Source organism: Ornithorhynchus anatinus, chromosome 2 (assembly GCF_004115215.2).
Source record: "Ornithorhynchus anatinus isolate Pmale09 chromosome 2, mOrnAna1.pri.v4, whole genome shotgun sequence".
Taxonomy (NCBI): domain Eukaryota; kingdom Metazoa; phylum Chordata; class Mammalia; order Monotremata; family Ornithorhynchidae; genus Ornithorhynchus; species Ornithorhynchus anatinus.
In genome coordinates, this window is record NC_041729.1 from 63,052,150 (window position 1) to 63,064,782 (window position 12,633).

Genomic DNA, 12,633 nt, shown 5'->3' on the forward strand with positions numbered 1-12,633 from the left:
TAGGTGCAGAGCACCGTTCTAAGCGCTGGGGGAGAGACAGGGTCATCAGGTTGTCCCCCGTGAGGCTCACAGTTCATCCCCATTTTCCAGATGAGGTCACTGAGGCCCAGAGCAGTGAAGCGACTCGCCCACAGTCACCCAGCTGCCAAGGGGCGGAGCCGGGATTCGAACCCATGACCTCCGACTCCCAAGCCCGGGCTCTTTCCTCTGAGAGAAGGGAGGTGAGGTAAGAGGAGGCAGGGGGACGGAGGGCTTTAAAGCCGACGATGAGGAGTTTTTATTTGATGTGGAGGTGGGTGGGAGCCATTGGAGGGTTTTGGGGTTTTTTTGAGGAACGGGGCATGTTTTTGTAGAAAAATGATCCGGGCAGCAGAGTGAAGTATGGATTTCTAGGCCTTTTTCCCTTGCTCAGTCCTGGAAAGGAGGGAGAGAGTCAATTAATCAATGAGTATTTTTCTATGTGCAGAGCACTGTACCGAGTGAAGCAGCATGGCTCAGTGGAAAGAGCCCGGGCTTGGGAGTCAGAGGTCATGGGTTCGAATCCCGGCCCTGCCCCTTGTCAGCTGGGTGACCGTGGGCCAGTCACTTCACATCTCTGGGCCTCAGTGACCTCATCTATAAAATGGGGATGAACACAACCTGACTACCCTGTATCTCTCCCGGCGCTTAGAACAGTGCTGTGCACAGAGTAAGCGCTTAACGAATACCAACATCATTATTAAGTGCTCAGGAGAGCACGACAGAAAAAAAAAAGCAGAGACGCCCCCTGCCCACAAAGAACGTGGAGGGGGAGACAGACAGTAATGAAGTAAATAATCTATACTCTGTAATCTAAAGATACGTGCATAATGGCGGTGGGGGTGAGGAAAAAACTGTTAATGTGTCTGTTAAATTGTGTTGTCCACCCCAAGGTGCTTAATACAATACCCTGCACACAGGAAGGGCTCAGTAAAAACTCCCGCATGACTATCAGACACCCAAAACACCCCTCCTACTCGGACTGTGAGCTCCGTGTGGGACAGAGGCCGTGCCTCAGTATTCATTCAGTAGTATTTACTGAGCGCTTACTATGTGCAGAGCACTGTACTAAGCGCTTGGAGTAGACAGATCGGTAACAAATACAGTCCCTGCCCTTCGACGGGCTTACAAGTCCAACCTTGCCTCCCCCAGTCATTCATTCATTTAATCGGATTTCTTGAGTGCTTACTGTGTGCAGAGCATTGTACTAAGCGCTTGGGAGGGCGCAATACAGCAATAAACACATTCCCCGTCCGCAGTGAAGCTTAGGGCCTCGGGCGGGGAGACAGAGACATTAAATAAATAAAAGATTATGGACCAAAGGGCTGTGGGGCCCGGAGGGAGCAAGTCGGGGACGCAGAAAGGGAGTGGGAGAAGAGGAAAGGGGGCGGTTAGTCAGGAAGGGCCTCCCTGCTTTCCTGCCGCAGCCCTGCGGGCACAATTCCTATATACTGAGCGCCTATTGTTGTGCAGATCACCGTACTAAGCGCCTGGAAAGTACAGCCCGCCCCCCAATACCAACCTTCTCACTGGGCCTCGATCTCCTAATAGCAATAATAATGTCGGTATTTGTTAAGCGCTTACTAGGTGCCGAGCGCTGTTCTAAGTGATGGCCTTCGTTAATAGTAATAATAATGATGGTATTTGTTAAGCGCTTCCTAGGTGTCAGGCACTGTTCTAAGCGCTGGGGGCGGGGGGGCGGGGAGAGATACAAGGTGATCAGGTTGACCCCCGTGGGGCTCACAGTTTTATTCCCCATTTTACAGATGAGGGAACTGAGGCCCAGAGAAGTGAAGCGACTGGCCCAAAGTCACGCAGCTGGCGGAGGCGGGATTAGAACCCACGACCTCTGACTCCCAAGCCCGGGCTCTTGCCACTTTGTCGCCGACCCCCGGCCCCCCACGCCCTTTCTCCTCAAATCCAACAGTGACTCTCCCCCCATCCCCACCCCAAAGCCTTAACCGAAGGCCCGTCTCCTCCAGGAGGCCTTCCCAGACTGCGCCCCCCCTTTCCTCTTCTCCCACTCCCTTCTGCGTCGCCCCGACTTGCCCCCTTTATTCATCCCATCCCACAGCGCTTATAATGATAATGTTGGTATCTGTTAAGCGCTTACTATGTGCAGAGCACTGTTCTAAGCGCCGGGGGAGACACAGGGCCATCAGGCTCACAGTTTTATTCCCCATTTTGCAGATGAGGGAACTGAGGCACAGAGAAGCGAAGTGACTCGCCCACAGTCACCCAGCTGACAAGTGCAGCGTGGCTCAGTGGAAAGAGCCCGGGCTTTGGAGTCAGAGGTCATGGGTTCGAATCCCGGCTAGGCCACTGGTCAGCTGTGGGACTTTGGGCAAGTCACTTCGCTTCTCGGGGCCTCAGTTCCCTCATCTGTAAAATGGGGATGAAGACTGTGACCCCCACGTGGGACAACCTGATTCCCTCGTGTCTACCCCAGCGCTTAGAACAGTGCTCGGCACGTAGTAAGCAGCGTGGCTCACTGGAAAGAGCACGGGCTTTGGAGTCAGAGGTCATGGGTTCGAACCCCGGCTCTGCCACTTGCCAGCTGTGTGACTTTGGGCAAGTCACTTAACTTCTCGGTGCCTTAGTTCCCTCATCTGTAAAATGGGGATTAAGACTGTGAGCCCCACGTGGGACAACCTGATTCCCCTGTGTCTACCCCAGCGCTTAGAACAGTGCTCGGCACATAGTAAGCGCTTAACAAATACCAACATTATTAAGTGGCAGAGCGAGATTTCGAACCCAAGCCTGGGCTTTTTCCACGGAGCCACCCTGCTTCTGGACGCTTCTGTCCAGATCTGTCATTCATTTCTATTGCTGCCCGTCTCCCCACTTCTAGCTGCTTCTTAGAGAAGCAGCGTGGCTCAGTGGCAAGAGCCCGGGCTTGGGAGTCAGAGGTCAGGGGTTCGAATTCTGGCTCTGCCACTTGGCAGCTGTGTGACTGTGGGCAAGTCACTTCACTTCTCGGTGCCTCAGTGGCCTCATCTGGAAAACGGGGATTAACTGGGAGCCTCACGTGGGACAACCTGATTCCCCTGTATCTCCCCCAGCGCTTAGAACAGTGCTGCGCACATAGGAAGCGCTTAACAAATACCAACATTATTACTATTATTACAGTGCTCTGCATGCAGTAAGCACTCAACAAACTGTACAGTCCAAGTGCTTAGTACAGTGCTCTGCACGCAATAAGTGTTCAACAAATTGCACTTCCACGCGCTTAGTACAGGGCTCTGCACGCAGTAAGCGCTCAGTAAATACGATTGAATGAATGAATGAATGAATGAACTCTGTGCGGTCAACAAATTGTTCATTCCAAGCGCTTAGTACAGGACTCTGCATGCAGTAAGCGCTCAGTAAATACGATTGAATGAATGAAGGAACTTCTCTGTGTGCTCAACAGATTGTACATTGGCTCAGTGGAAACAGCCTGGGCTTGGGAGTCAGAGGTCATGGGTTCGAATCCCAGCTCTGCCACTTGTCAGCTGTGGGACTGTGGGCAAGTCACTTCACTTCTCTGGGCCTCAGTTACCTCATCTGGAAAATGGGGATGAAGACTGTGAGCCTCACGTGGGACAATCTGATTGCCTCGTATCTACCCCAGCGCTTAGAACAGTGCTCTGCACATAGTAAGCGCTTAACAAATACCAACATTATTATTATTACATTCCAAGTGCTTAGTACAGGGCTCTGCACGCAGTAAGCGCTCAGTAAATACGATTGAATGAACTTCTCTGTGCGGTCAACCAATTGTTCATTCCAAGCGCTTAGTACAATGCTCTGCACGCAGGAAGCGTTCAGCATATTGTACATTCCAAGCGCTTAGTACAGGGCTCTGCACGCAGTAAGCGTTCAGCAAATTGTTCATTCCAAGCGCTTAGGACGGTGCTTGGCAGCGCTTAACACATACCAACATTTTTATTATTAATATTAATTCACAAGAATAAATGAATGAGTGAATGAATGAATGAACAAATCCGACTGAACGAATGAATGAGTGACAAGAGAGAGCCCCCCCCCGCTGCGCCTGCGCAGTTGAGGAACGTGCGCTCGGGAGCCCCGCCGCGCCTGCGCAGTAGAGGAACGTGTGAACGAAGGAATGAGTGAGAACGAGGGCGGTGCAGCCTCCCCCCGCCCCTCCACCGCGCCTGCGCAGTAGAGGAGCGTGCTCTCCGGAGCCCCAGTGCGCCTGCGCGGTTGGGGAACGTGTGAATGAACGAATGAATGAGTGAGGACGAGAGGGGCGGCCCCCCCCCCCGCCACGCCTGCGCAGTGGAGGAACGTGTGAACGAATGAATGAGGACGAGAGGGGCGCGCCCCCCTCCGGCCCCGCCCCGTCGCGCCTGCGCAGCGGAGGAACGTGTGAACGAATGAGGACGAGCGGCGTGCCCGCCCCTTCGCGCCTGCGCAGTTGAGGGGCGTGCTCTCCGGCGCGCCCCGCCCCCCCGCCACGCCTGCGCAGTTGTGGAACTGGTGAAGGAACGAGGGCGATGCGGATCTCCGACCCCCGCCGCGCCTGCGCAGTTGAGCGTGCTCTCCGGAGACCCCCCCCCCCCTCCCCGCACCTGCGCAGTAGAGGGCCGTGCTGTACGGAGCACTCCCACCGCGCCTGCGCAGTTGCGGAAGGTGTGAAGAAGCGAGGACGATGAGGTCCCTGCAGCGCCTGCGCAGTAGAGGGCCATGTTGTATGGAGCTCTCACCCCCCCCCCGCCGCGCCTGCGCAGTTCCGGTAGGTGTGAAGGAGCGAGGGCGATGCGGTCCCCCGCCCCCTCTCCTCCACAGTTGAGGAGCGTGCTGTCCGAAGGGCCCCCCCGCCGCGCCTGCGCAATCGCGGAAGGTGTGAAGGACTGAAGGCGAGGGCGATGCTGCGGTCTCCCGCCGCGCCTGCGCAGTAGAGGGCCGTGCTGTCCGGAGGCCCCCCCCCATGCCGCGCCTGCGCATTTGAGGAGCGTGTTCGCCGGAGACCGCCGCGCCTGCGCAGTAGAGGGCCGTACCGTCCGGAGGCCCTCCCCCCCGCAGCGCCTGTGCAGTCGCGGAAGGTGTGAAGAAGCGAGGACGAGATGTGAAGGATGCAGGTCCCCCCCCCCCGGCCCCCGCGCAGTAGAGGGCCGCACTGTCCGGCGGCCCCCCCCCCCATGCCGCGCCTGCGCAGTTGAGGAGCGTGCCGTCCGGAGGCCCCCCCATGCCGCGCCTGCGCAGTTGAGGAGCGTGCCGTCCGGAGGCCCGCCCCCCCGCCGCGCCTGCGCAGTCGCGGAAGGTGTGAAGGAGCGAGGACGATGCGGTCCCCCCCGCCCCGCCGCGCCTGCGCAGTATAGAGCCGCGCTGTCCGAAGCCCCCCCCCATGCCGCGCCTGCGCAGTTGAGGAGCGTGCCGTCCGGAGCCCCCCCCCCGCCGCGCCTGCGCAGTCGCGGAAGGTGTGAAGGAGCGAGGACGATGCGGCCCCCCCCGCCCCGCCGCGCCTGCGCGGTAGAGGGCCGCGCCGCCCGGAGCCCCGCCCCCCCGCGCGGGTCGCGCCCGCCGATTGGCTCCTTCCCCGGGTGACGTCACAATGAGGAGGGCCCGCGAGGAGCCGTTCGTCCTCGTCGACGGGTCGGCGGGTGCGGGCGGAGGAGCGGCGGCCGGCGGAGGGGGCGCACCGGCCCCGCCCCCCCTCCCCCCCCGGGACCCCACTTCCGCCCATTGTGTGTGCGCCCCCCGCCCCCCCCCCCGCCCCGCCGCCCGACCGCACGACGGACACGGTGGGTGCAGCCGCGGACCCGCCCCCCGAACCCGAGGGACACCGATGCGGGGCGGGACCCCCACCTCTTCTCCCTTCCCATCCCCCCCGTGACCCCCATCTCTCTTCCCCCCCCAGGACCCCCACTTCTTCTCTTCCCCCTCCCCCAGGACCCCTACCCCTTCTCCCTTCCCCCCCCGGGACCCCCACCTCTTCTCCCTTCCCATCCCCCCCGTGACCCCCATCTCTCTTCCCCCCCCCAGGACCCCCCACTTCTCTTCCCCCTCCCCCAGGACCCCTACCCCTTCTCCCTCCCCCCCCCGGGACCCCCACCTCTTCTCCCTTCCCACCACCCCCCGGGATCCCCACCTCTTCTCCCTTCCCACCCCCCCCCGGACCCCCACCTTTTCTCCGTCCCCCCCCCCAGGACCCCCACCTTTTCTCCCTTCCCATCCCCCCCTTCAGGACCCCCACCTTTTCTCCCTTCCCATCCCCTCCTTCAGGACCCCCGCTTCTTCTCTCTTTCCCCCCCCGGATCCCCACCTCTTCTCCCTTCTCATCGCCCCCAGGACCCCCACTTTTTCTCTCTTCCCCCCAGGACCCCCACCTCTTCTCTTTTCCCAACCCCCCCCCCCCGGGACCCCCACCTCTTCTCCCCAGCCCCCCCCAGGACCCCCACCTTTTCTCCCTTCCCATCCCCCCTCCAGAACCCCCACTTCTCTCTTTCCCCCCCAGGACCCCCACCCCTTCTTCCTTCCCTTCTCCCACCCTCGGCACCCCCACTTCTCCCTTCCCATCCCCCCCGGGACCCCCACCTTTTGTCCCTTGCCCCCCAGGGACCCCCACCTCGTCTCTCTCCCCCCTCCCCAGGACCCCCACTTCTCCCTTCTCTTCCCCCCCCCAGGACCCCCACCTCTTCTGCCTGCCCATCCCCCCCGGACCCCCACTTCTGCCTTCCCATCCCCCCCAGGACCCCCACCTCTTCTCCCTTCCCACCCCCCCCAGGACCCCCACTTCTCCCTTCCCATCCCCCCCCAGGACCCCCCCTCCCTTCTCATCCCCCCCCGGGACCCCCACCTTTTCTCCCTTCCCCCCCAGGACCCCCACTTCTTCTCCCTTCTCATCCCCCCCCCGGGACCCTCACCTTTTCTCCCTTCCCCCCCCCAGGACCCCCACCCTTTTCCACCCCCCAGGACCCCCACCCCGGGACCCCCACTTCTTCACCCTTCTCATCCCCCCAGGAGACCCCCACCTTTTCTCCCCCCCCAAGGACCCCCACCCCCCCCAGGACCCCCACCCCTTCCTCCTTTCCCTTCCCATCACATCCTCCCTCCCCCCGGGACCCCCTACCCCTTCTTCCTCCCCCCCCCCCCCCCCCGGCACGGCCCCCCTCGTCTCCTTCCCGACCAGATCTCGCGGCTCCCCGGAGCCCGTTTCGATGGCGAGGTCGGGCATCGACGGAGGGGCTTTCATCGAGCGCCTACTCTCCGCAGAGCCCTGGGGAGAGCGCGCCGCGGCAGCGCTGGCAGGCGGGCCCGTAGCCGTTACTAGAGGGCAGATGCCCTTTTCGGGATCGTTGGGGGGGGGTCACTTATCCATCCGTTCATTCCTTCAGTCTGATTTACTCGGCGTGTGCGGAGCACTGCGCCAAGCCCTGGGGATGGACGGTTCCGCAACAAAGACAGGCGACCCCTGCCCACAGCGGGCTCACCGTCTGGAAGGGGGGAGACGGCCGGCAAAAACGAGCGAAGGGGCGTCGGTATCGACGAACAGGCGGAGAGATATCTCCGCATCATTAAGGGGAATAAATAGGACGATCGATAGGTGACATCTAACAGACGAGCGCCGCGCGGCGGGTTGCGGACCGATGGGAGACCCCTCCTGGCTCGCCGCTGCCTCGGCTTCGGCGCAGCCCTCTTCCCCTGACCTTCCGTACCCCTTCCCCCTCTTTCTTCTCTCTCTCTTTTTTTTTTTTTTGGATTTAATTTTCCATCCAGTTCCCCGCCCCCCTTCCTCCCTCCCCCTCCCCTCTCTCTCCGAGCGAGCGCTTTAGAGCAAAACTGGTGCCCGGGCCCCGCCGCAGGAGGAGCAGCAGCAGCGGGTCTGCAAACAGCGGGAGCATGTGGTTCATTTTCTTTCCCTTTTGTGTGCGACCGTGTGTTCCCCGTTAAGTTTCTTTGTGAGGGAACGTGCGTGTTTGTCAGCGCTCTCCCTGAATCCGCCTCCGCGTGGAAAATTGCCCTTCCCTGCTTTCCTCTAACCCTCCTGTGGTTCCTTCTGCCCCCTTAAAAACCCTTTTCTTCTTGGACCCCAGCCTTTCGTCTTTATTTGCCCCCCCCCCATCCACCCGGTGTGTTTCCTTTCCCCAAACAATGCCCAGAGGGAAGCCTCACCGGCGTTTTAAAACGCAAAGTTGGGAGAAAATGAACTGCCGAGCGTCATCCGGTCGGTGGTTTTTATCGAGCGCTCGCTGTGTGCTAAGCGCTTGGGAAGTACGGTCGGGCCACAGAACCGCTTCGCCGGGAGCGAGCTCAGTATTCCCAGCCGTTCCTTTCCTAACGTATCCGCCTCCCATCGATCTCACGGGCTGACGTTCTGGAGCCTCTGCTGAGCGGTAGTCGTTGGATTATTCTCCCCACCTCCCTCGATTGGCTTTCCGGTCGCTGTCTTTTGTCTCCGCCGCTGAAATCCGCTCCTTCCCGTTTCTCTCCACACCGCGGGGGTATTTTGCAGCTCTCCCCAGCCGTGCATCCGAGTCCTGGGGGCGATTAGTGTATTTTAACCGATCCCGTTCCCTCTCCGGCGGGTGCCCCTCTCCCAGCACAAAGGACGGTGGACCTCTACGTTCTCTCTGTTGAATCAGGTGCCGGGACCGAGTCGGAAAATAAGGCATCCGCTCCAGAAGACGACTTTGAGGAAGAGGTAGCGTCACTTAGGTCCGGGGCCCTGAGATCGGACGAGCCCGAGGGTGTGAGGGCAGCGGGGAAACCTTACGGGGAAAGCCGAATCCCGTCACTCCCGGGACCGGGAGGGTCTCGGGTGAAGAAATGTACACGAGGGAGGAGAAACAGGAGTAGCGGTGAGAGGGTTTAAGGGTTTTCTGGGGGTAAAGCCCGGGGCTAAATATTTGGGAAAGGAATACCTGGATTAAAGTACAGATCGGGTCCCCGGCCCCCGGTGCAAGTGTGGGGGGCGGAGGGCGGCGGCCACGACACGTAAAGGAAGGTGAGAAAAGTGCAAGAGGATTTCAGGCTCCTTAGAGCTCAGACCGACAGTCACAGCTGCGATCATGGCGGTAAACCTGCCTTGTAAATCCGACCGATCAGTGGTATTTATGCAGCAGTTACTCTGTGCACGGCCCTGCGCTTGGGAGACTACAGTGCAGATGGTCGACCTACTGATCCCTGCGCCAGAAGAGAGCTTGCAGTCTAGTCGGAGAGAAAGCAAACTGAATTACAGAGAGGCTTTTAGTTATTGTTGTAGCGTACTTTCCCAAGCTCTTAGTACAGCGCCCTGCACACAGTAAGCGCTCAATCAGTACGATGGAATGAATGATCGGGAAACGACCGAGTTCAGAGATGGGGGACGCAAGGGTCCCGGCGGCTGCGGTGAGTATCAGGGTGCGTGGGGGTTAAGGGCGCAGAAGGCATGGGAGGATGCGAGCTTAGTCGGGGAAGGCTTCCTGGGGGCGATGTGCTTCGAGTAGGTCTTTGAAGATTCCTTCAGTGGTATCTATCGAGCGCGTACTGTGTGCAGAGCGCTGTACTCAGCGCTTGGAATGAACAGTTCGGCGACAGAGACGGTCCCCGCCCGACAGCGGGCTCACAGTCGAAGACGGGGAGACAGACAGCGAAGCAGAAGTCGTCAGGCATCGAGACCCTCAAAATAGATAAATACAATCGTAGATGTGTAGACGTCGTTAATAAAATAGAGTAATATATGCAAATAGGCACACGTGCCGTGGGGAGGGGAAGGGGGTAGAGCGGAGGGAGGAGGGGCGACGGGGAGGGGTGGAGGAGAAGGGAGGGCCTCCTGGAGGAGGTGAGCTCTCAGAAGGGCTTTGAAGAGGGGAAGAGAGTTAGTTTGGCGGATGTGAGGAGGGAGGGCGTTCCGGGCCAGAGGGGGGACGTGGGCCAGAGGCTGATGGCGGGACAGGTGAGAACGAGGCACCTTTAGCGGCAGAGGTGCGGCTGTAGGAGGAGAGAAGGGAGGTGAGGTAGGAGGGGGCCGGGGGATGGAGAGCCTTGAAGCTGCCGGATGAGGTGGACGCAGTAGAGGTGAGATGGACGTACACAAAGTAGATTGGGATTATAATAATAACGGCATCTGTTCGGCGCTTACTTTGTGCGAAGCCCCGTTCCAAGCGCTGGATTGAGAGGAATGGAGTGCGCGGGCTGGGTTGTGGTGGGAGAGGATGGAGGAGCGGTAGGAGGGAGAGAGGTGGCGGAGGGCCTCAAAGCCGACAGCGAGCGTCTGCTTGGTGCGGGGACGGCTGGGAAACCACCGGAAAGGCTTCTGAGGAGCGGGGAGGTGGGTGCAGAATCATTTTATAGGAAAAGGATCCGGGCAGCAGAGTGAAGCCGCTGGTCGGGCCCTTCCCGGGCCGGGGTTCGGTGGGAGCCGTGGGGGGCGGGGCGGAGTCTCGGTCCCAGCGGGCGGGAGTGACGGGAGGAGTAACGCGGCCACCGCCATCTGGGGCCTCTCCTGCCGCCTCTTGGGGTTCGTTAATAAGATCTTCGGTCAAGATGTCACCGGCCGTCATTCAGCCTGCACGCTGAATGACCCACTGCTGCCTTGACTCCCCGATAGGTTTTTCTAGGAGACGGACCCCACCGCCCGTGCGCCGACCCCTCGGGAGCCTTCCGTTAACTTGGCCCGACTTGGTAAGTGACTGGATCCCTCCACGGGGGCGGTGGGGATCCCTAAAAAAGCCCGAGAATGGGGGGGGGGGGGGGCGAGGCGAATGAGCCACCGGGGAGTCGGAGACCAGAAACGGTTGGGCCCAGCCCGCCCGCACCGCCCTCCCTGACAGCGCCGTCCTTCCGCCTCCGCGGGCCGCGGCGAGGCCCGGCCGCGGGGCCGAGCGAAGCCTGGGGAGGCAGGGCGGCCCCGGGCGGGAAGGAGAAGGGACAAGTCCGGACGTGAATGGGTTTCACCGGTGGAGAGCCTGCTCTGGCCTGTTCTCAGAGAAGCGGAGCCGGGGGGAAGCTGCTCGTTGTCCCCCGGCCCCCCGGCTACCCCTTTCCCTGGGCTGTACGTTTGCCCTCTGCTCTCTGGATCTCCTTCCGGAGCGGCTTCGTTTCCCCCAGCGACGGTCCCCGCTGGGTTAAAGTTATGGGGGAACCGTTGCTCGGAAAGGGATCGGAAAGAAAAGAGTTGGGTTTGGACGAGGGAGCGAGGGCAGACGGGGCCGAGAAGAAGGGGTTCACGGTTTTTGATCTCCAGTCTTCTGTGTACGTCACCCTCTGCTTCAGTCGGTCAGTCAGTGGTATCGACTGAGCGTTTCCTACGTGCAGAGCGCTGAACCGAGCACCCGGGGGAGCACAGTACATCAGAGTTGGTAGGCTTGATCCCTGCCCCGTGGGAATTTGCAGTCTAATAGAGGAGACATTCCAAGAAATTACAGCTAGGGGAAGGGGCAGAGGACTGGGATGGGTTCCTAGGTGTTGGGGGGCTGGAGGTGGGGTGAATTAAAGGGAAAGGACCCCGAGTACGTAGGCGACGCAGAAGGGAGAGTGACTAGAGTGGGGAAGACTCACTGGAGGAATGGTGACTGTTTTAGGGTTTGGAAGACGAAGAGGGTGGTGGCGGGGGAGGGAGTTCCAAGCTAGAGGGACGACCCGAGCCGTGTAAAAGAGGAGCTGGAGGCCCGGCGGGTGGGTTAGCGCTAGGGGAGCGGAGTGCGAGGGTTGGGTCACCGTAGGAGATTGGTGAGGTTTGATCGAGAGGGAGAGCCGACTGACTGCCTTAAAGCTGATGGCGAATAGCCCGCTGGACAACCGTAGGCGGTTTTGGGGGAGCGGGGAGCCGGGCGGAGAACTCGTTTTTAGAAAAAATGATCCGGGTAGCAGAGTGTAGTTTGGACTGGAGTAGGGAGAAGCTGGAGGCGGGGAGGTCAGCGAGGAGGCTGATGCGGTAGTCGAGGTGGGGCACGGAGAGTCCTCGGGAGCGGTTTGGATGGAGATGAAAGGGATGGATTCCGGAGATGCTGCGAAGGGAGAATCGACGGGATTCGCTAACGGACCGACTGTGTGGCTGGAAGGAGAGCGATGGGTCGGGGAAGATGCCTGTGGTGGTGTTTTCTTCGGTGATGGGAAAGTCAGTGGGAGGAGAGAATTTGGGTGGGAAGATGAGAAGTTCCATTTTGGACGTGTTGAGTTAGAGGCGTTATCGGGACATCTCAAGTAAGAGATGTCCTGAAAGCGGCAGGCAACTTGCGACTCCAGAGAAGGAGAGAGATCGGTGTCAGGAAGGTAGGTCTGGGAATCCTCCACACAGAAGGGATAGTTGAAGCCTTGGGGAGCGAATGACCTGTCCAGGTAGTCCCTGTCCTGGTGCCCGCTGCCCTCGGGAGTGAGTCTCCAGTGCTCTCCTTTGTTGGGGATTGTTGACTGTTACGTCGTCTGAGATCTTAAATTACTAGGCGATTCCCAATTTAAATTCCCTCACTCGCTCAACCCCTCTCTGCTGTGATGTCCGTTATCCTCAGGCCCTGGCCCGTGCAGCTGGACAGGAAGTGCGCTTGACAGAGAATCCTGGGCCCGGTTCGAGTTGTCCTCTCGGTGGCAGATCCTCGCCCAGAGGTACCAGGTTTGATACCTTTCAGCCCGTGGTCCCTCCCGCCTCCCTTTTCTCTCTGTCCTTTTCAGTCACTCCCTGTGGGGAGGTTT

The 12,633-nt window shown here is 60.0% G+C and overlaps 1 protein-coding gene across 2 annotated transcripts in view; it reads left to right on the plus strand.

The window, feature by feature from the left end:
• Window positions 1–5,742: 5,742 nt before the first annotated feature.
• LOC103165227 (zinc finger protein 345-like) overlaps window positions 5,743–12,633 on the plus strand; it is a 32,543-nt gene continuing 25,652 nt past the window's right edge. Inside the window, exons 1-4 of one of the 2 annotated variants that reach the window (XM_029056460.2) lie at window positions 5,743–5,765; window positions 8,607–8,665; window positions 10,553–10,626; window positions 12,453–12,546. The gene's annotated coding sequence lies outside the window, so the exon portion shown is untranslated. Of the gene's footprint in view, window positions 5,766–7,897; window positions 8,666–10,552; window positions 10,627–12,452; window positions 12,547–12,633 lie in introns of those variants that run through there. The other variant, XM_029056466.2, reaches the window with a different exon arrangement.